The 23,884-nt window shown below is 46.2% G+C and overlaps 1 long non-coding RNA gene across 2 annotated transcripts; it reads left to right on the top strand.

Moving 5' to 3' along the window:
* The first annotated feature begins 8 nt into the window (after nucleotides 1–8).
* On the top strand, nucleotides 9–23,881 carry LOC130361662 (uncharacterized). Of its 2 annotated transcripts, none has more exons than XR_008891102.1 (3): nucleotides 9–38; nucleotides 23,242–23,520; nucleotides 23,771–23,881. It is a non-coding gene; the product is annotated as an uncharacterized LOC130361662 (long non-coding RNA). The 2 variants fall into 2 exon arrangements; XR_008891103.1 differs by lacking the exon at nucleotides 9–38 and adding an exon at nucleotides 533–1,199.
* The last annotated feature ends 3 nt before the right edge of the window (nucleotides 23,882–23,884 follow it).

Raw genomic sequence — 23,884 nt, 5'->3', positions numbered from 1 at the left:
GGGGCCGGGGTTATTAGCGGTTAGAATGAAGAGGCAAGGTGAAGTAATATGTAGATGTGTAATGATCGCCCGGAGGAGGACACATCCCCAGACAGCGGACGGAAGGATGCTACACCCTCCTCTACCACAGGGGGCAGTGCTGAGCGGCAGTCACACGTCTGTGCCGGGCACGTGCTTATGACTGTATCCCAGCTGATCATAGCGTATCACAGTGTTTTCCGTGTGTCTCCTGCTCTTGCCTTTCCTGTCCGGGCATGCTGGGAGATGTAGTTTTGCAACTGCTGGAGTCACGCTATTTGGAAAACACCGCTGTATGAGAACAGCACCACTTATCATTACACAACAAAGGCTTTTTTTTTTCTTTTTTGTTACCTGAAACTGCTATAGCACACCTAAATGGGGGGTCCCTGCAATACCATGCACTGCCATCGACAAGAGTGGCGCTGACTCTCAGCACCCAAATACAGAACTGTTAGAAGAATTTTTAGGGTTTATAGCAGTGTTTCCCAATCACGGAGCCTCCATCTCTTGCAAAACTACGAGTCCCAGCTCTCTGGGCATGCTGGGAGTTGTAGCTTTGCAACAGCTGGAGGCTCCCTGATTGGGAAACACTGCTGCTTATTAAAGAAGTAGTCCTGTATCAAAAAACATATTCCCTATCTGCAGGTCCCTGGTGGCTGGTCTGATCTCTGTGACCCCCAGACATCTCCTGCCCAGTGCCGCAGCTCTCTGTATGAATGCAGTGCATCTCTATGGGACATTGTGCGAACACTGTATCTCCAGCTCTTCATACAGCTGCATGGAGGGGATGTGTCATCCACAACTTCGTGCGGTGGTCGACACGCCTCCATTCATGAGGAGAGCGAGGCATGGGGGGGATCAGCGGTCGGACCCCCGCAATCAGACACATCCCCCTATTTTTTTTTTTTTAAGAGCCAAGGCAAGTGCTCTCTATCACCCAAAGTGCAAGAATAAGTGCAAACATGTCAATCACCTGACCTGAATCAGATTGAGCATGCATTTCACTTTCTGAAGACAAAACTGAAGGGAAAATGCCCCAAGAACAGGAAGCAGGAACTGAAGACCGTTGCAGTAGAGGCCTGGCAGAGCATCACCAAGGATGAAACCCAGCAATGTCTGCTGATGTCTATGCGTTCCAGACTTCAGGCTGTAATTGACTGCAAAGGATTTGCAACCAAGTATTAAAAATTGAAAGTTTGATTTATGATTATTATTCTGTCCCATTACATTTGGTCCCTTAAGAAGTGGGAGGCACATATGCAAACTGTTGTAATTCCTAGAGATGAGCGAACTTACAGTAAATTTGATTCGTCACAAACTTCTTGGCTCGGCAGTTGATGACTTTTCCTGCATAAATTAGTTCAGCTTTCCGGTGCTCCGGTGGGCTGGAAAATGTGGATACAGTCCTAGGAGACTCTTTCCTAGGAATGTATCCACCTTTTCCAGCCCACCGGAGCACCTGAAGGCTGAACTAATTTACTCAGGATAAGTCATCAACTGCCGAGCCGAGAAGTTCGTGACAAATCGAATTTACTGTAAATTCGCTCATCTCTAGTAATTCCTACACCGTTCACCTGATTTGAATGTAAATACCCACAAATTAAAGCTGACAGTCTGCAGTTAAAGAACATGTTGTTCATTTCATTTCAAATCCATTGTGGTGGTGTATAGAGCCAAAAATGTTAAAATTATTTTGATGTCCCAATATTTATGGACCAGACTGTAAGTAATCCTAAAATAACCCTATATATTTCCAGTACCTAAAACAGTAAGCTTTGTTGTAATCTACACACACACACATTTAAAAATGAGGTGCTTATATCCTCTATTGTGGTATGATATCCAAAAAGCAGAGCCATCTGACAGAACACATGCGCCTAACTTGGTGCTATGCACACATCTAAAAATAATTCTAGGCCACCCTCAACATGTTTTACCACAACAGCAGTGGCTTTGTCAAGAAGCCTGTTTGCTTCTTGACAAAGCCACTGCTGTTGTGGCGAAACATGTTGAGTGGGGAGGGCCAAATAAAGTGTGTTTATTCCTGTAGGTTTGTAGTAAATCATCCTTATTATTACATTAATATTATTACATTATAATAAATGAAGCCATGTCAATTTTAGTGATGAGCGGAATTGCCCATATTCGAATTCACGATATTTTGCGAATATAGAGACAAATATTCATCCTATATTCATGAATTTCGCATAATCGTTATATTCGCATATTCGAGGAAGAAAACAGTGAGGGGTTGGGCAACTTTACTATTGGTTGCTAGGGATGTTGTTGATAACCTCTGACAAGTGTATTTGCATCATTCTAATTGGCCCACAAGTGAAAAGAAGGAATATGCGAATATGTGGGAATAAAGCAAATATTCGCAATTTTGAATATATAGCGAATATATTCGCAATATTTGCAAATTTGCGATATTCGTGATAAAAATGTGAAATGCGAATATTCGCGCCCAACACTAGTCAATTTATATTTATTACTCTGACTTTCCATAGACTTTTTTAACCACTTAGCCAAACCAGATAACCAGTCTACTAGTCAGACAGTGTAACACCTCACTTTACAAAAGGTTTTTCTGTTGTAGTTTTACTATTGTATCTATTTGCTTTTTGGGTGTTGCTATTTCAGAATCAAGTCAATGCAAACCGCAAACTGTTTTATTTGTAGCGGCAATGAAACAAATAGTCTGTGTATTGTGTCACTGGCGATATGATCTGGTGGATATAAGTATATGTGCTGTGGTTATGATATAATCCTCTAATGCCCTCTCTTGTAGGACACTGGTAGAGAATGGGCCCAAAAATTGGGAACATTTTTTTACTTTAATTTTAGCTAGGTCACATGATGCATGACTAGCAGCTTCCATTCCCAAAATATTTCTCCCTCTGATCAAAGTCGAGCTGAAGCAATATGGACTGGTAAATAGGAACATAAATGTCATTGAGATAGCAGTCACTATCTGCTAATAGAGAAACTATACTGATGATTCCAGGTATTTTAGGGGAAGACTTTATTATAACAGACATCAAATGAATGCTGGTGAGTCCTTAAAAGGGTACTCTGGTGGAAAACATTTTTTTTTTTTTTTTTTTAAATCAACTGATGCCAGAAAGTTAAACAAATTTGTAAATTACTTCTATTAAAAAAATCGTAATTCTTCCAGTATCTATCGGCTGCTTTATGCTCTACAGGAAGTTCTTTTCTTTTTGAATTTCTTTTCTGTCTGACTACAGTGCTTTCTGCTGACACCTCTGTCCATGTCAGGAACTGTCCAGAGGAGGAGCAAATCCCCATAGCAAACCTATCCTGCTCTGGACAATTCCTGGCATGGACAGAGGTGTCAGCAGAGAGCACTGTGGTCAGATGGAAAAGAAATTCAAAAAGAAAACTTCCTCTGGAGCATACAGCAGCTGATGAGTACCGGAAGGATTAAGATGTTTAAATAGAAGTAATTTACAAATCTGTATAACTTTCTGGCACCAGTTGATTAGAAAAAAAATTGTTTTCCATCGGAGTACCCCTTTAAGCCTGTGGTACCACATTTATAAAATAACCCATAGACAGGAATGTACTCACTTCAAATTTCATACCATGCTGCATCTTTTTTACATCAATGGCTTAATTATGTTCAGTGCATTACATAAGTGTTTATCCTCTTGGACATTTCTCAGTGACATGGTATACAAGATACGGTATGTTTCATTGCAACTATATGACCATATAAAAAGCCAATGATTGGCCTAAACAGTGATGCCACTGTGGATAGCTCCAGAGGCGTGGTTGTAGCTTTGGAGCCCCGATGCAATATCTGCAACAGGGCCCCATATTCCAACTATTGTTCTACTCTCTTATGGGGCAGATGTGCTTTGGGGCCCCCTTAGGCACCAGGGCCCCGATGCCACTGCTACCTTTGGACCCCCTATAGTTATGCCCCTGGATAGCTCTGTACTACTAAAGAAAATAATTGGTTACAAGGTCATGTGTCATTTGGCTGAGTAAGTGGTATACATATATCTTTTATTTATATATAGTTTTAACATTTGGATATGTCTTTAGACAAGTCATATGTCTTTCAGAGTTCAAAATGACCTTATGACATCTGTCACGAACCGAGACGTGCGGGTGGTAAGATTATCTCTAAAATCACTTTGTCTACACTAGACCGAAAATAATGATAAAAAATCCCTCTTACACCACCCAATTAAATGATATCGCTGCCACCACCTGCCTGCCTGTTTTAAGCCGACAGGAAGCTATCAATCCAATCTGGATATGCTACAATTCCCAAATATAATCTACTATCCCCAGTAGTATATAAAAACAGGAAAAAGATTAATCCAAATCTATAATGTAGCCGAACAGGTAAGTACATTTAAAGGGGTACTCCGCCCCTAGACATCTTATCCCCTATCCAAAGGATAGGGGATAAGATTTCAGATCGCCGCGGTCCCGCTGCTGGGGACCCCCGGGATCCCCGCTGCGGCACCGCACTATCATTACTGCACAGAGCGAGTTTGCACTGTGCGTAATGACGGGCGATACGGGGGACGGAGCAGCGTGACGTCATGGCTCCGCCCCTCGTGACATCACGGCCCGTCCCCTTAATGCAAGTGTATGGGAGGGGGCGTGACAAACGCCACGCCCCCTCCCATAGGCTTGTATTGAAAGGGGCGGGCCGTGACATCACGAGGGGCGGAGCCGTGACGTAACGATGCTCCGGCCCCTGTACCGCCCATCATTACGTGCAGAGCAAACTCGCTCTGTGCTGTAATGATAGCGCGGTGCCGCAGCGGGGATCCCAGGGGTCCCCAGCAGCGGGACCGCGGCGATCTGACATCTTATCCCCTATCCTTTGGATAGGGGATAAGATGTCTAGGGGCGGAGTACCCCTTTAAGACTATAACTTCAATCTCCTCAATGACAATGTAAGTCCGTTTTACCAGACGTAAGGCGGTACTTAATAAATGAATGATTTATTATGAGAGAAAAATATTCACAGTACATGTAAAAATAGATGTTAACAAGACAAAGTTTCACCACACAGAAAATAAAATAAAAGGGAAAAAACATAGAGTCCTTACTTACAAAAGTTAGAGAGTTCTATTCCATGGGGTCTGGTAGGAAATGGCGTCTGGCATCCAAAATTAGATCTCATCCCCCATGCAAGCGCACCTAGTCCCCCCAGGTCTGCAGTTTTATACCCGGCTATGGACAGGTGATCCCTCTATGTTCAGCCCCTGGGAAGGACAAGGAGGAGAGATAGATGCTGCCCGCTTCCTCATGATAACTTTATGCCCAAAGAATAGGAAATTACCCCTAACTTTTATCATGGGTCCGGCACCCACATTATTTTGTTATATTTGGGTTCTCCATCAAATCCTCTTTCTAAGGGTACCTGACATGACCCCCTTATTGTGTATAATTTACCCAGTGCATACAGTTCGGGCAGGGATCAATACACAAGGGTCATGTGAGGACTCATTTTAAAGGTAGTATGATGGAGAATCTAACCGTATAATATAGGGCTGCATACATACTACCCTGACCCCCATATTTCATATTGGAAGACATGGCATTTACACAGGGGGAATATGTCCCAAACATTCCTTTGATTTATTGACATCAGGCCTAGGAGTCTGCTTGGCTGTGAAGGCGTCAAATTTACCATCCAGGCAAGCAGTGTCCAATAATTAGCACAGTTATGTTAATCCCCCCCAAATGGCCACTGGAAGTCATAGCTTAGACTGTCGTCTCCTGGCAGTTTTGATCAAAACACAAGGGATTCTTTGAAATGTTAAACTAACACAGACAAGGGTAATTGGATTAAAAGTGTGCATACCGATGGACATATATTACAAATGACAATAATCACCCTGTAACATGGATATATTTTGCCATGGTATTTGACACCTCCCACCAATACGAGACACACTGGGAGGAGGCTCACACGCCTCTACCTTGCGTCGTTTACCAAGTCTTTCACTTGACATCGCACCACAGATAGGGCTGTAATTCTCCCAAAGCCCAAACAATTGCACGACACACTTTTTTCATTGTGGCACTCAATGACAGCATTCTCTGTCCCACTTCATACATTCTTTCTCGAGAATCCCAGCCATACCACTGCTTCTGCAAGAACTGATCGGTATTCATACTCTCTTCCTGCATACATATTGGATCTTGAGGCTGGGCTGTTCCTGACACAGACAGACAATCACTCACTCTCTGCCCTGCTTTACCGTCAGGTGGCCCTCCCACATTCTCACATGGCATCTCTGGCATCCCTGGTTCTGGCACAGACTCATTCTGCCCTATCTCCCAGTGGCACTGCCCCTTTCTGGCTGCAAACGGCACCACACACGCCTCTGGTTCTGGCGCAAACACGCTCTGCCCTACCTCCCAGTGACATGGTCCGCTCGCACTCCCAGCTGGCACCTCATGCATCTCTGGTTCAGGCACAGACTCAGAGACAGGGTAGGCACATTCTCACAGGGCATCTCGTACATCCCTGCTACCAAAATCTCCCCTGGCTCTGGCACAGCCGGGTACACATGCTTATTCTGGCCTCTTTCACTTGGAGACAGAGTAGGCACATTCTCACAGGGAATCTCATACATCCCTGCTACCACAATCTCCCCTGGCTCTGGCACAGCCGGGTATACATGCTTATTCTGACCTCCCTCACTTGGAGACAGAGTAGGCACATTCTCACAGGGAATCTCATACATCCCTGCTACCACAATCTCCCTTGGCTTTGCTAAAGCCGGGTACACCTGTTCACTCAGGCCTTCCTCCCAGCAGGTTAGGCCATGTAAACCTCCACACTCTGCTCTTCCCATAGCAGGACTCCTATGTGGTGGGGGTTGGTCATAGGTATCATCATCTGGCACATACTGAGATAACAATTTACCCAAGTCAGTACCTAGTAATACATTTGTAGGTTATCAGCCACCCCAACATCTCTGAGACCCTTCCCCGCTCCCCAGTCCAAATACACCCTTGCCATTGGCACTGCAGGACGTACTCCTCCAATTCCTCCGACTGCTAAAGTTTGTCCCGAAATAAAGTCCTTAGAACTCACCAGCTCTGGCCGCACAAGAGTCACATCTGCACCAGTGTCTCACAGTTCGACAGTTAACCGACCGTTTACTGTGACTGGTTGCATATTATTCAAATTGGCACTGCCCTTGGCTCGGGAAACAAACAAAACAGAATGTGGTAATCCTGAGGGACGCCCAGCTCCAGTGGAGGGTCTAGGCGGTAATCCTGAGGGAAGCCCCTCAACGGTAGATGGTGTAGGCCTCCTTTTCTCCGGGCATGTAGAACTCATGTGCCCAACTTTATTGCAAACATAACATCTGCGGTTATCCCCAGGTATAGCAGTGGTATCGGCTCCCACTCTCCTTGGCGTAGAAGCTGGTGCATAAGTGTCACGATTTGGCTTACAGGTTGTGGATCCACTGTGTCAGCGAGGGATTGGCGTGGACCGTGCCGGTGGACCGGTTCTAAGTGGCTACTGGTGTTCACCAGAGCCCGCCGCAAAGCGGGATGGTCTTGCTGTGGCGGTAGCAACCAGGTCGTATCCACTAGCAACGGCTCAACCTCACTGACTGCTGAGAAGGCGTGGGACAGAAGGACTAGGCAGAGGCAAGGTCAGACGTAGCAGAAGGTCGGGGCAGGCGGCAAGGTTCGTAGTCAATAAGGATAGCAGGAGATCAGGTAACACAGGCTTGGACAACACTAAACGCTTTCACTGGCACAAGGCAACAAGATCCGGCAAGGGAGTGCAGGGGAAGTGAGGTGATATAGCCAGGGAGCAGGTGGAAGCTAATCAGGCTAATTGGGCCAGGCACCAATCATTGGTGCACTGGCCCTTTAAGTCTCAGAGAGCTGGCGCGCGCCCGCCCTAGAGAGCGGAGCCGCGCGCGCCAGCACATGACAGCCGGGGACCCGGACGGGTAAGTGACTTGGGATGCGATTCACGAGCGGGAGCGTCCCGCTATGCGAATCGCATCCCCGCCGGCAATGTCAGTGCAGCGCTCCCGGTCAGCGGGTCTGACCGGGGCGCTGCAGGGAGAGAGACGCCGTGAGCGCTCCATAGAGGAGCAGGGACCCGGAGCGCTTGGCGTAACAGTACCCCCCCTTAGGTCTCCCCCTTTTTTGTCCGGCAACTGCTTTACCTGGGACGAGGACACCGGGAGTGAATGTAGGGTTTCCTCAAAGGCAGGCAGTACAGCCGGAGTGGGAAAGGGGGGGTATGGCAGAGGGTAAAGCTTGGCACGGGGCAGGGTGTCACCAGGACGGGGGCCATGAGGAGGCACTGAGGCTTGCCTGACGGGACTGGGAGGGGGGGAGAGGCATTTCTTGTGGCAAGCAGAGTCCCAGTTCTTGATCTCCCCGGTGGTCCAGTCAAGGGTGGGAGAATGAAGCTGGAGCCATGGCAGACCGAGGAGGACCTCAGAGGTGCAGTTGGGAAGGACGAAAAATTCAATCATTTCGTGATGGGGTCCAATGCACATTAAGAGGGGTTTTGTGCGGTAACGCACGGTGCAATCCAATCTAACTCCATTGACCGCGGAAATGTAGAGCGGCTTGACGAGACGGGTCACCGGGATGCAGAATTTATTCACCAAAGAATCCAGAATAAAATTCCCAGAGGCACTAGAGTCCAAGCAGGCCACGGCTGAGAGGGAGGAGTTGGCAGAAGAAGAAATCCGCACGGGCACCGTGAGACGTGGAGAAGCAGACTTCGAACCAAGAGACGCCACACCCACGTGAGCTGGGTGCGTGCGTTTCCTAGACGTGGAGGACGAATAGGGCAATCCACCAAGAAATGTTCGGTACTGGCACAGTACAGACAAAGATTTTCTTCCCTACGGCGATTCCTCTCTTCCTGGGTCAGGCGAGACCGATCCACTTGCATGGCCTCCTCGGCGGGAGGCCCAGGTGTAGATTGCAAAGGATACTGTGGGAGAGGTGCCCAGAGATCTAAGTCTTTTTCCTGGCGGAGCTCCTGGTGTCTCTCAGAAAAACGCATGTCAATGCGGGTGGCCAAATGGATAAGTTCTTGCAGGTTGGCAGGAATCTCTCGTGCGGCCAGCACATCCTTGATGTTACTGGATAGGCCTTTTTTAAAGGTCGCGCAGAGAGCCTCGTTATTCCATGATAATTCGGAAGCAAGAGTACGAAATTGGACGGCGTACTCGCCCACTGAAGAATTACCCTGGACCAGGTTCAGCAGGGCAGTCTCGGCAGAAGAAGCTCGGGCTGGTTCCTCGAAGACACTACGGACTTCAGCGAAGAAGGACTGGACTGTGGCTGTGGCAGGATCATTGCGGTCCCAGAGCGGTGTGGCCCAAGACAAGGCCTTTCCTGAAAGAAGGCTCACTACGAACGCCACCTTAGACCGTTCTGTAGGAAACAAGTCCGACAACATCTCCATATGCAGGGAACATTGAGACAAAAATCCACGGCCGAGTCTAGAGTCCCCATCAAATTTGTTCGGCAGGGACAAGCGGAGGTTAGGAGCGGCCACTCGCTGCGGAGGAGGTGCAGGAGCTGGCGGAGGAGATGGTTGCTGCTGTAGCAGAGGCAGAAGTTGCTGTAACGTGGCGGTCAACTGCGACAGCTGCTGTCCTTGTTGGGCAATTTGCTGCGATTGCTGAGCGACCACCGTGGTAAGGTCAGCGAGACTTGGCAGCGGCACCTCAGCGGGATCCATGGCCGGATCTACTGTCACGATTCGGCTTACAGGTTGTGGATCCACTGTGTCAGCGAGGGATTGGCGTGGACCGTGCCGGTGGACCGGTTCTAAGTGGCTACTGGTGTTCACCAGAGCCCGCCGCAAAGCGGGATGGTCTTGCTGCGGCGGTAGCAACCAGGTCGTATCCAATAGCAATGGCTCAACCTCACTGACTGCTGAGAAGGCATGGGACAGAAGGACTAGGCAGAGGCAAGGTCAGATGTAGCAGAAGGTCGGGGCAGGCGGCAAGGTTCGTAGTCAATAAGGATAGCAGGAGATCAGGTAACACAGGCTTGGACAACACTAAACGCTTTCACTGGCACAAGGCAACAAGATCCGGCAAGGGAGTGCAGGGGAAGTGAGGTGATATAGCCAGGGAGCAGGTGGGAGCTAATCAGGCTAATTGGGCCAGGCACCAATCATTGGTGCACTGGCCCTTTAAGTCTCAGAGAGCTGGCGCGCGCGCACCCTAGAGAGCGGAGCCGCGCGCGCCAGCACATGACAGCCGGGGACCCGGACGGGTAAGTGACTTGGGATGCGATTCGCGAGCGGGCGCGTCCCGCTATGCGAATCGCATCCCCGCCGGCAATGTCAGTGCAGCGCTCCCGGTCAGCGGGTCTGACCGGGGCGCTGCAGGGAGAGAGACGCCGTGAGCGCTCCGGGGAGGAGCAGGGACCCGGAGCGCTCGGCGTAACAATAAGAAGGCACAGTAGGCTGGGTGATGGGTGGTTGTGGTGCAGGGGTCCTCCATCCTTTGGTAAATCCTCTGACCCGGTCTGTGGATGCCCGGTTGGCGGTGTGGAAATCTGCCATCTCCCCAGCGTCCAATGCTGTTTTGGGTTCCCGGTCCAGCAGCCATTCCTGTACGTCTGCCGGACACAGCTGTAAAAACTGCTCCTTGATGATTAGATCCGCTAGGCTTTCAAAGGTGTTAATCTCCAGCCCTCTGGTCCACTGTCCAAATGCTGTGGTCAAGTGTCCGACAAGAGCGGTTTAACTCTCGGTGGATTTCTTCTGCAAAGTCCTGAATTTCTTTCAGTACACCTCAGGGGTAAGGTTGTACCGTTTCTGCAGAGCAGTCTTAATGGCATCACAGTCCTGGTCAGATTCTGGTGGTAACTCTGCAAATGCTTCCAGTGCTGGACATATGAGACCAGGGGTGAGGTACTTTGCCCATTGGCCTCTCGGCAGCTGAAATTGGCGGCAGAATTTTTCAAAACTGCGCAGAAAAATATCCAGATCCCCATCTTTGTCCAGGGTTGGAAAGTTCTCTGCCCGGGGTCTGGGTGCAGAAGAGTCTCTTGTGCCAACAGTGATAGGGGAGGCAGTCCCCCTTTCCAACTCTGCCAGTCTCAGTTCATGTTCTCTGGCCGCATGCCGCTCCTCTCTCTCTCTCAGCCTGGCGTTCTGCGGCTTCTCTCTCAGCCTGGCGTTCTGCGGCTTGGCGATCTGCGGCCTCTCTTTCTCTCTCAGCCTGCCACTTTGCTCGCTCCTCATATTGGTGAATTAGCTGCAGCCGTACATTAATATCCGTAAAGTCCACATATTTTAAAACAGTTTGCAAATAATATTCCAAGGGATCTGTAGATCGTGGTGCATCATTGAGGACAGCTGCAGGTATCTCCTCAGTAATCTGGCCTTCCGCAGCAGTATTGCAGGCCCTCTGGGAAGCTTGCTGTGTATCATAGTCCTCCAATGCTTGTATAAGTTCCTCTTTTTTCCCCCGACAGGGAATCAGTCGTTCCCGGCAAAGCTGCTCCAGAGCACTCCTGGACTGTGCTTGGTATGCATCCATCTTGCAGTCCAGCCAAACAAAAGATAGGACAGAAAAACAAAGATGGGGGGGGGGGGGGGTCTGTTGTGGTGAAACTTATTTAAATGTACTGAGTTCCGCCTTTGGAAATTGAAGATAAATAATCCCTCTTACACCACCCAATTAAATGATATCGCTGCCACCACCTGCCTGTTTTAAGCCGACAGGAAGATATCAATCCAATCTGGATATGCTACAATTCCCAAATCTAATCTACTATCCCCAGTAGTATATAAAAACAGGAAAAAGATTAATCCAAATCTATAATGTAGCCGAACAGGTAAGTACATTTAAGACTATGACTTCAATCTCCTCAATGACAATGTAAGTCCGTTTTACCAGACATAAGGCGGTACTTAATAAATGAATGATTTATTATGAAAGAAAAAAATTCACAGTACATGTAAAAATAGATGTTAACAAGACAAAGTTTCACCACACAGAAAATAAAATAAAAGGGAAAAAACATAGAGTCCTTACTTACAAAAGTTAAAGAGTTTTATTCCATGGGGGTCTGGTAGGAAATGGCGTCTGGCATCCAAAATTAGATCTTGTCCCCCATGCAAGCGCACCTAGTCCCCCCAGGTCTGCAGTTTTATACCCGGCTATGGACAGGTGATCCCTCTATGTTCAGCCCCTGGGCAGGACAAGGAGGAGAGATAGATGCTGCCCACTTCCTCATGATAACTTTATGCCCAAAGAATAGGAAATTACACCTAACTTTTATCATGGGTCCGGCACCCACATTATTTTGTTATATTTGGGTTCTCCATCAAATCCTCTTTCTAGGGGTACCTGACATGACCCCCTTATTGTGTATAATTTAGCCAGTGCATACAGTTCGGGCAGGGATCAATACACAAGGGTCATGTGAGAACTCATTTTAAAGGTAGTATGATGGAGAATCTAACCGTATAATATAGGGCTGCATACATACTACCCTGACCCCCATATTTCATATTGGAAGACATGGCATTTACACAGGGGGAATATGTCCCAAACATTCCTTTGATTTATTGACATCAGGCCTAGGAGTCCGCTTGGCTGTGAAGGCGTCAAATTTACCATCCAGGCAAGCAATGTCCAATAATTAGCACAGTTATGTTAATCCCCCCCAAATGGCCACTGGAAGTCATAGCTTAGACGAGGGATTCTTTGAAATGTTAAACTAACACAGACAAGGGTAATTGGATTAAAAGTGTGCATACCGATGGACATATATTACAAATGACAACACTCACCCTGCAACATGGATATATTTTGCCATGGTATATGACAACATCTTCAAAATGTCACATCAAAATGTGCCACGGAACCACGCTGTAAACAGTGGCCCAGATATTTATCAAGTTGTGTGAGAGAAAAACTGGAGGGATTTTCCCCCAGCAACCAATCACAGCTCAGCTAACGAGCTCTGGTAAAGTGAAAGCTGAGCTGTGATTGGTTGCTATAGGAAAATCACTCCAGTTTTTCTATCACACAGTTTGATAGATCTACCGTATTTTTCGCCCTATAGGACGCATCGGCATATAAGACGCACCCAATTTTAAAGGTGCAAAATCTAGAAAAAAAAGATTCTGAACCCAACAGTGATCTTCAACTTGCGGACCTCCAGATGTTGCAAAACTACAACTCCCAGCATGCCCGGACAGCCATTGGCTGTTGACTGGTATAGGAGATAATGCTCACGTGTCCCCGCCGCTCCAGACCCGTCACCGCTGCCCTGGATGTCACTCCATCGCTGTCGCCGCGTCCCCGTGGTGTCCCCGACAATCCGGACGTCTTCTTCCCCGGCATCCACGCTCTCTGTCGCCGTCATCACGTCGCTACGCACGCCGCTCCTATTGGATGACGGGACGGCGTGCGCGACGACGTGATGATGTCGAAGGAGAGCACCAGCCATGCAAGGGATCCCGGCACGGAGCAGACACCGAGGAGGCAGGTAAGGTCCCTCCCAGTGTCCTGTAAGCTGTTCGCCACGAACAGCCCGACTGAACAGCCGGGTTAGTGTCAGTTTCCCTTCAGACATGGCGGTCAGCTTTGATCGCTGCGTCTGAAGGGTTAATACAGGGCATCACCGCGATCAGTTATGTCCTGTATTAGCCGTGGGTCCCGGCCTTTGATGGCCGCAGGGACCGCCGCGATAGGGGTGTATTCGCCGTATAAGACGCACCAACTTTTCCACCCCAGTTTTGGGGAAGAAAAAGTGCGTCTTATACGGCGAAAAATACGGTAATTACTAATTTTAGCCCCTAACATCATGGCAAGCTTTTTCATTAGGCAATTGTAAAAAAAGAAAAATCACAATGTGTTTCTTTTTGTTATAAAAGGAGGTAAATTATTCCTTTATAATAACAGTAAGAGTCATTTGTGCCGGCAATGCAAAGGGACTCTTCATATATATCAAACAAGACTTTTGAACATTTATACATGTACTCATTTCTAATGTGTTCAGAATTAGCCATTGACTAATAACTGTCTGGCTGTTGTGGGCCCTGGCCCAGCATCCCTTGTGATGTCACTGCTAGCCTGTGACATCACTATGCCTTTTGGAACCTTCAATAGAACACAATTGGCAATGTGACTTACAGTAACCATTGTGGAAGCTATGCATATACTGGTCAACAGGGGACCCAACATTTTGTGTTCCTGACTATTTCTCCCAAATCACAGCTTATGTGATGTCATCAATTTAGTACCATCAGTCCTTATGATGTCAATCTCCACTAATGCAGCCTAAGGAGGAAGCACTAGACTTCTAGCATAAAATGGCGCTGTACTGAGCGGCCACCACCACTGGCCTAACACCAGTGCCCACAGGGGGAACGTCCTACTGGCAGAGCAGCCCCAATGCCACCCAACCAGGCCCTGGCCCACACCACCCCACAAACACTGCGCTGCAGTAGCAATGGCCGCCGCACAGCACTGTTGTGAACAGGTGACAAAACACACTTACCACGACCTGCTAGTTTAATAAATTTTGCTGAGAAGCCTAGGGCAGTGCCTGCCTGCAAGACACAGCCTGCAGTGCCCAATTTTGGGTTTATTTGATTAAAAATACTATTATTTAATCTGAGCAAGTAAGTTTATGCAAGTGAGATAGCTGTCAACCTCTTTGAATGGACAAGTTAAGCCAAAACTTTGCACATCTCTTTCTTTCTATCTAATGCCAAACATTGCATGCAAAAACTGTGCCAAAGGGCACTCTGCACAGGCGTTAGCGCTGGATTAGTGATCATATACCTTTGCTTCTTGGTTGCCCGTGCTGAAAATATGTACTGAACTACATAACACTTCAATAGAGTAAGTTTTTGTGGCTCCTAATATACCAATGATCACTTTTTTTTTTTTTTTGCTATCTGTGTATCAGATGGTTTTGGACATTTTGCCCTATTAAAATTCTCTTAACTTTTATCACAGCTGCATGTGGCTCCTTGTACATTCCATCACTTGTCTCCAACACTTAGATAAACAATGAGTTATTTTTCTTGGCGGTTTCTTCACAACTTGAAAAATATTTGCACTCTTATCAACTTCTTTACAAGACCCACAATATAGCTAGAATGTATTTATTTTGTATTAGACCTTGTTCTTTGTTCTAAAATTGTAATCATACAAGAGGCGCAGAGAGATATCGTCCTGCGTCTGACCACACTAGTGAGTATTTGATCACCCAGCTTAGAATAGAAAAAAATATAAGAGCACCAATAGTGTGTCTCGGGTGTGCCTAAAAATAACTTTTAATAAAGACTTTTTTAAATTAACAAATACCCAAATTTAGTGTACTTGTGTCCACAATCACCACAAATAACAAGGGATGTCGTTGGTGCCCAAGAGATGGCCCAGGTGAGCTCTGCTTGGCCTTGCCAGCTCAGCTAGGTCCCACATACATCAATTACTCCCACCAATTAAAGCCGCCGACGCGTCGGCGGCTTTAATTGGTGGGAGTAATTGATGTATGTGGGACCTAGCTGAGCTGGCAAGGCCAAGCAGAGCTCACCTGGGCCATTTCTTATGCACCAACGACATCCCTTCTTATTTGTGGTGATTCTAAAATTGTAAGAAAGAATTCATGTCTAATGTCACCAGATGTTTCTGTTCCATTTGCCTAGGAATCTCTGGTTCCATTTTGTTGTACCTACAGTGTTTGCTCAGGGTGAGTATGTGTATAGTTGGCATTGTGTGCTCAGGGCACTATAATTTATAGAGAAACCAGTCCCATCCCTGCTTGTGACACTGCCAACCAGAAGTTGATGAACAAGATTAGTCAGTGGGTGGGAAGACTAGAATCAGAACTACAAATCTCTCACCTTTCTTAACCCTTGTAATCTATTCACTACTCATAAGAATAAACCAGCCAAATTTGGTAGGAGCAGAGGACTATGTGATGTGCATTGGGTTGTGCCAACTTCCCCCCTGATAGATTATGTTGGGGGAGTGGGGATAAGAATCGGCATATTGAACTACGATGCCCAATCCTTTTGTTCCTGATGGAGATAAACCTTTGGCAGCTGCTTATTATTTCAGCATTAAAGGGGTACTCCGGCGCTTAGACATCTTATCCGCTATCCACAGGATAGGGGATAAGATGCCTGATCGCGGGGGTCTTGCACGCCGCACCCCGTTAAAATCAGACCCCCGAGCGTGTTCGCTCCCGGTCTGATTACTGTCAATCACGGCTCCGCCCCTGTGTGACATCACGGTCCGCCCCCTCAATGTCTCCCATAGGCTTGCATTGAGGGGGCTGAGCGTGACGTCACACAGGGGCGGAGCCGTGACATCACAATACTCCAGCCCCGTGATCAACAGTAATCAGACCCGGAGCGAACCCGGAGGGACCCCCGCGATCAGGCATCTTATCCCCTATCCTTTGGATAGGGGATAAGATGTCTAAGCGCCGGAGTACCCTTTATGTTCACATGCATGCCTGTCTGAACCAAATTTACATGTCTATGGGGAGAATGGGAGGAATAATTGTCAGCCAAACGACTGTTAGATCTTTTAAAGATGTATGTCTATCTCTACAACTTAGGCTAGGTTCACTCACAGTATTTAATCCTCATTTTGGTCAGTATTTTTACCAAAACCAGGAGTGGGTCCAAAACAAAGAAAAAGGTGCACATCTTATCATTTTTGTTTTCTCTGTGTTGGTTCCACTCCAGTGGTTTTTGTAAAACGAATGACTAAAATTATGTGTATTGAACCCAGTCTTAAAGTAAAGTTTTTTTTTAACCTATATTGGCCTAGTGTTCCATGCTGATTTTTTTTTTCTTATTTACTCCTATAGAGGTCAGAGTTTTAGTTCTCGTGCTAAGAGAGTCTAACCCCTTGGTGTATGACATCACAGCAGGGTTCACTTAACATGCATGTTGTCATTTTGCCCACCTGCAGTTGTTGTCAACCCCCCCCTCCAAAAAAAAACAAAAAATAAAAACACACGTTAGCCAGTAACTTGTATAATGAAATTGCACAAAAGCTGTGATCAAATGTTTGCAGGAACAGGTAGGATTGGACATGCATGTTGCAGGAGCGGGGGGTAAAGGTCAGAAATTCAAAGGGAGCGGGATTAAGAAAAAAGTTCCATGCAGGGCTCTAGTATGTAGACAGAAATTGTGCCATATGAAAATATAATTTCTTCTGCAATAAATCTGGCCCTCATACAGCTACATCAACAGAACGATAAAAAGTCTGGCCCTGAATCGCAGTGATACATTTTGACTTTCTGCAGCTACCACTAGGATGAGCTTAACCCCTTAAGGACCAGGCCATTTTATACCTTAAGGACCGGAGCGTTTTTTGCAATTCTGACCACTGTCACTTTAAACATTAATAACTCTGGGATGCTTTTAGTTATCATTCTGATTCCGAGATTGTTTTTTCGTGACATATTCTACTTTAACTTAGTGGTAAAATTTTATGGTAACTTGCATCCTTTCTTGGTGAAAAATCCCAAAATTTTATGAAAAAAATGAAAATTTTGCATTTTTCTAACTTTGAAGCTCTCTGCTTGTAAGGAAAATGGATATTCAAAATATATTTTTTTGGGGTTCACATATACAATATGTCTACTTTATGTTTGCATCATAAAATTTATGAGTTTTTACTTTTGGAAGACACCATAGGGCTTCAAAGTTCAGTAGCAATTTTGAAATTTTTCACAAAATTTTCAAACTCACTATTTTTCAGGGACCAGTTCAGTTTTGAAGTGGATTTGAAGGGTCTTCATATTAGAAATACCCCATAAAAGACCCCATTATAAAAACTACACCCCCTAAAGTATTCAAAAAAACATTCAGTAAGTGTATTAACCCTTTAGGTGTTTCACAGGAATAGCAGCAAAGTGAAGGAGAAAATTCAAAATCTTCATTTTTTACACTCGCATGTTCTTGTAGACCCAATTTTTGAATTTTTGCAAGGGATAAAAAGGAGAAAATTTTTACTTGTATTTGAAACCCAATTTCTCTCGAGTAAGCACATACCTCATATGTCTATGTTAATTGTTCAGCGGGCGCAGTAGAGGGCTCAGAAGGGAAGGAGCGACAAATGGTTTTTGGGGGGCATGCCGCATTTAGGAAGCCCCTATGGTGCCAGGACAGCAAAAAAAAACACATGGCATACCATTTTGGAAACTAGACCCCTCAGGGAACGTAACAAGGGGTAAAGTGAACCTTAATACCCTACAGGTGATTCACGACTTTTGCATATGTAGAAAAAATATATATTTTTTTTACCTAAAATGCTTGGTTTCCCAAAAATGTAAAATTTTTAAAAAGGGTAATAGCAGAAAATACCCCCCAAAATTTGAAGCCCAATTTCTCCCGATACAGAAAACACCTCGCATGGGGGTGAAAAGTGCTCTGCTGGTGCACTACAGGTCTCAGAAGAGAAGGAGTCACATTTGGCTTTTTGAAAGCAAATTTTGCTCTGGGGGCATGCCGCATTTAGGAAGCCCCTATGGTGCCAGAACAGCAAAAAAAAAACACATGGCATACCATTTTGGAAACTAGACCCCTCGGGGAACGTAACAAGGGGTAACGTGAACCTTAATGCCCTACAGGTGTTTCACGACTTTTGCATATGTAAAAAAATAATAATTTTTTTTACCTAAAATGCTTGTTTTCCCAAAATGTTTACATTTTTAAAAAGGGTAATAGCGGAAAATACCCCCCAAAATTTGAAGCCCAATTTCTCCCGATTCAGAAAACACCCCATATGGGGGTGAAAAGTGCTCTGCTGGCGCACTACAGGTCTCAGAAGAGAAGGAGTAACATTTGGCTTTTTGAAAGCAAATTTTGCTCTGGGGGCATGCCGCATTTAGGAAGCCCCTATGGTGCCAGAACAGCAAAAAAAAAACACATGGCATACCATTTTGGAAACTAGACCCCTCGGGGAACGTAACAAGGGGTAATGTGAACCTTAATACCCTACAGGTGTTTCACGACTTTTGCATATGTAAAAAAATATATATATTTTTTACCTAAAATGCTTGGTTTCCCAAAATTTTTACAATTTTAAAAAGGGTAACAGCAGAAAATACCCCCCAAAATTTGAAGCCCAATTTCTCCCGATTCAGAAAACACCCCATATGGGTGTGAAAAGTGCTCTGCTGGTGCACTACAGGTCTCAGAAGAGAAGGAGTCACATTTGGCTTTTTGAAAGCGAATTTTGCTCTGGGGGCATGCCGCATTTAGGAAGCCCCTATGGTGCCAGGACAGCAAAAAAAAACCACATGGCATACCATTTTGGAAACTAGACCCCTCGGGGAACATAACAAGGGGTAATTTGAACCTTAATACCCTACAGGTGTTTCACGACTTTTGCATATGTAAAAAAATATATATATTTTTTACCTAAAATGCTTGTTTTCCCAAAAATTTTACATTTTTTTAAAAGGGTAATAGCAGAAAATACCCCCCAAAATTTGAAGCCCAATTTCTCCCGAGTACGGCAATACCCCATATGTGGCCCTAAACTGTTGCCTTGAAATACGACAGGGCTCCAAAGTGAGAGCGCCATGCGCATTTGAGGCCTAAATTAGGGACTTGCATAGGGGTGGACATAGGGGTATTCTACGCCAGTGATTCCCAAACAGGGTGCCTCCAGCTGTTGTAAAACTCCCAGCATGCCTGGACAGTCAACGGCTATCTGGCAATACTGGGAGTAGTTGTTTTGCAACAGCTGGAGGCTCCGTTTTGGAAACAGTGGTGTACCAGACGTTTTTCATTTTTATTGGGGAGGGGGGTTGTATAGGGGTATGTGTATATGTAGTGTTTTTTACTTTTTATTTTATTTTGTGTTAGTGTACTGTAGTGTTTTTAGGGTACAGTCGCACGGGCAGGGGGTTCACAGTAGTTTCTCGCTGGCAGTTTGAGCTACGGCAGAAAATTTGACGCAGCTCAAACTTGCAGCCGGATACTTACTGTAATCCTCCGCCCATGTGAGTGTACCCTGTACGTTCACATTGGGGGGGGGGGGGGGGGGAAATCCAGCTGTTGCAAAACTACAACTCCCAGCATGTACGGTCTATCAGTGCATGCTGGGAATTGTAGTTTTGCAACCGCTGGAGGCTCCGTTTTGGAAACAGTGGCGTACCAGACGTTTTTCATTTTTATTGGGGAGGGGGGTTGTATAGGGGTATGTGTATATGTAGTGTTTTTTACTTTTTATTTTATTGTGTGTTAGTGTAGTGTAATGTTTTTAGGGTACAGTCGCACGGGCGGGGGGTTCACAGTAGTTTCTCGCTGGCAGTTTGAGCTGCGGCAGAAATTTTGCCGCACCTCAAACTTGCAGCCGGATACTAACTGTAATCCTCCGCCCATGTGAGTGTACCCTGTACGTTCACATTGGGGGGGGGGGGAACATCCAGCTGTTGCAAAACTACAACTCCCAGCATGTACGGTCTATCAGTGCATGCTGGGAGTTGTAGTTTTGCAACAGCTGGAGGCACACTGGTTGTGAAACACCGAGTTTGGTAACAAACTCAGTGTTTTGCAACCAGTGTGCCTTCAGCTGTTACAAAAGCTACAACCCCCAGCATGTACGGACAGCGGAAGGGCATGCTGGGTGTTGTAGTTATGCAACAGCTGGAGGCATACTACTTTGGCTGGGGATGCTGGGGATTGTAGTTATGCAACAGCTGGAGACACACTGGTTTGATACTTAACTCAGTGTGCCTTCAGCTGTTGCAAAACTACAACTCTCAGCAGTCACCGACAGCCAACGGGCATGCTGGGAGTTGTAGTTATGCAACCACCAGATGCACCACTACAACTCCCAGCATGCACTTTAGCTGATTGTGCAAGCTGGGAGTTGTAGTTACACAACAGCTGAAGGTACACTTTTCCATAGAAAGAATGTGCCTCCAGCTGTTGCAAAACTACAAGTCCCAGCATGCCCATAAGGGCATGCTGGGAGTTGTGGTGGTCTGCCTCCTGCTGTTGCATAACTACAGCTCCCAGCATGCCCTTTTTGCATGCTGGGAGCTGTTGCTAAGCAACAGCAGGAGGCTGTCACTCACCTCCAACGATCCTCGCTGCACCAGGTCAGTCCCTCGTCGTCTCCGCCGCTGCTCCTGGGGCCCCGATCCCAACAGGGGCGCCGGGGATCGGGGTCCCCAGCACCCGGGGTGTACGTCCCGCACCCGCTCACGTCCTCCGGAAGAGGGGCGGAGCGGGTTGCGGGAGTGACACCCGCAGCAGGCGCCCTGATTGGTCGGCCGGTAATCCGGCCGACGAATCAGGGCGATCGTGAGGTGGCACCAGTGCCACCTCACCCCTGCTGGCTCTGGCTGTTCGGGGCAGTCTCTGACGGCCCCGATCAGCCAATAATTCCGGGTCACCGGGTCACTGGAGACCCGATTGACCCGGAATCCGCCGCAGATCGCTGGACTGAATTGTCCAGCGATCTGCGGCCATCGCCGACATGGGGGGTCATAATGACCCCCCTGGGCGATATACCCCGATGCCTGCTGAACGATTTCAGCAGGCATCGGGGACCGGCTCCGCTCCAGATGGTTGCGGGGGGCCGGTAAAACACATGACGTTCTCATACGTCATGTGTCCTTAAGGACTCGGAAATGGAGACGTATGAGAACGTCATGTGTCCTTAAGGGGTTAAAGGAGTATTTCCATCTCAAATATTTCCAATAGATGGGGGTCCCACATGAATCTCAAGAACAAGAGCGCCCAGGCCCTGTCCAGCCTTTTTGCAGATATGCTGAAAACAACCAATGTTATGCAATTTACCTAACTACCATAGACATTACTGGGAGTTGCATAAATAGTGCAGTATCTGTGCTATTTCCATAACTGAGAAGTAACCTTATGTTCTGATCAGTACATAACTTTATCTTATCTCTCACCATTGATAGAATTCAGCTTTATAAGTTGTCTGTATTCTGATTGGAGAGCATTTGCTATATCTTTTTACCCAAAGTTTTCCTAAACATAAAGTAAGCAGTAAATGTTATTTAGTGATATTAGAGACAGCCGCTAAATACAGTCTCTTCTTATAACAGGAATGGTTCACAAGAGTATTTATATTTTTTTTCCTATTTGATCATGCTTCAGATGTTTTAGTTTATTATTGTACTCATGTGTTAGTCAGTCAATTACCAGGAAGTTATCCTAACTATTATTATGGAAAAGCCTTGATAATTTTGCCTTTGACATCAGAACAGTATGCAGTATTTATTCCTGGGATGACCATCATGTGACAATCTGCACGCAACAACCTATAATTTATTATAATTCATGTGAAGCCTAAGACACAAACAAGGAGAAATATTATGGCTGCATGAGAACAATATGTCAGAGAGCTCCTTATACTCAATATTTGCTCCTTGGGAGCCACATTCATGTTAAATCTGTCACTTGCATATTACAACCAAACCACCAACAGTGCACCATACCTCCTAATGAAAGGATACAAGAAATACCTTTACTTTTTTTGTCCATGTCTTTAATCCGGTGAAAAAAACCAAAACATCTTTTATGATGCATAGAAGTGTCAAAAAGGAGTGGCCCTGGGTCTGCAGTCTTAGGAAATGTTCATACATCGAAATGTCCGCACGGAGAATCTACATGCGGAGATTTTGGACACTGCGGGGCACCGCCATAATATGCCGGCGCTAGGACCGCACAGGAATGCGCCATCTCATAGATGGCTATGCATTCCGTACGGACTCCACACAAAGAATGAATGGAATTTCGGTGCCATAAACATGTAGCACAGAAATTCCGCCATGTGCACAGCGCAGCAGAATCTCGTTGAATTCAGAATTTCCATGCTGGATTCCGCATTGGCATCCAACACGGAAATTCTGCCATTTGAACATGTCCTGAGGCTTTAGCACCTCTCCACTTTGATTCCCTAACGTCTGCCAGGTTCAGCATTGGCCCCCTGCATGCGTGGGATTTTAACAGGGTCAGCTATGGAAGCCACTAATCTAATGGTTAGTTTTCCAGCTTTTCTGTTTTAAATATGTCTACAACACTCGATCTTTAAAGGGTGTTCCAGTATCAGAAAATTGCATTTATGTAGGGCTATTGATATCACTAATTGTACTTGCTTCAGCATGCTTTGTGCTTGAAATACCCCTCACAAGAAGTTGGGTAATTCTTTCATTTTCAGTGTGGTGTTGTCTCAACAGCTTAATGGCCCCGCCCTTTCCTGGATCTTGTCTCTGAGCTCTAGCCCTGTACCCCAAGTGATGTCATCACCTCTGACCAGACCCTACAGCCTACATCTACCAGTCATATATATCATCATTGGGACACTTCGGGAAAAATAGCTGTGATACAGTATGCTAGCTTGTGCTGAGCAATGCCACAGGCAGAGAAGCAGACAAGGAATCAATACAGAAAGTGCTGCAACCTCACTGTTTGTGAGTCTGCTGTAAAATGAGATGTTCTGCAGCAGCTTTGAACAGGTAATTGACGAGGTGCCGAGGGAAAGGAGTAGGCAAGGTGGGAGGGTTGTGATAAAGAGCAGAGAGGAAGCAATGCATTCTGGAAATTGTAGTACTGAGCAACTGCTCAACCAGAAAGTTTAGGACTGAGACCTCGAAAAACTATAGGTTTTGGTGTTTTCAGAACTAGGGCAGACCGGTAAGCAATGTGATATGGTTCTGTTGGATTTTTTTAACCAGATGTCAGAATACCCCTTTAACTCTTTTGCAGATCTTGTGTTGTCACACACTTTGGATAACCACCCTACCATCACAATCATCTCTACTTCTCTATCTTCTGCAAACCCCATGTCTCCTATCTGATAGATGACAGAAAATCTACAAC

The sequence above is a fragment of the Hyla sarda genome, chromosome 3 (genome assembly GCF_029499605.1).
Source record: "Hyla sarda isolate aHylSar1 chromosome 3, aHylSar1.hap1, whole genome shotgun sequence".
Lineage (NCBI taxonomy): Eukaryota > Metazoa > Chordata > Amphibia > Anura > Hylidae > Hyla > Hyla sarda.
Note: the sequence above shows the minus strand (reverse complement) of the source record. Positions and strands in the feature narration are given on the sequence as shown.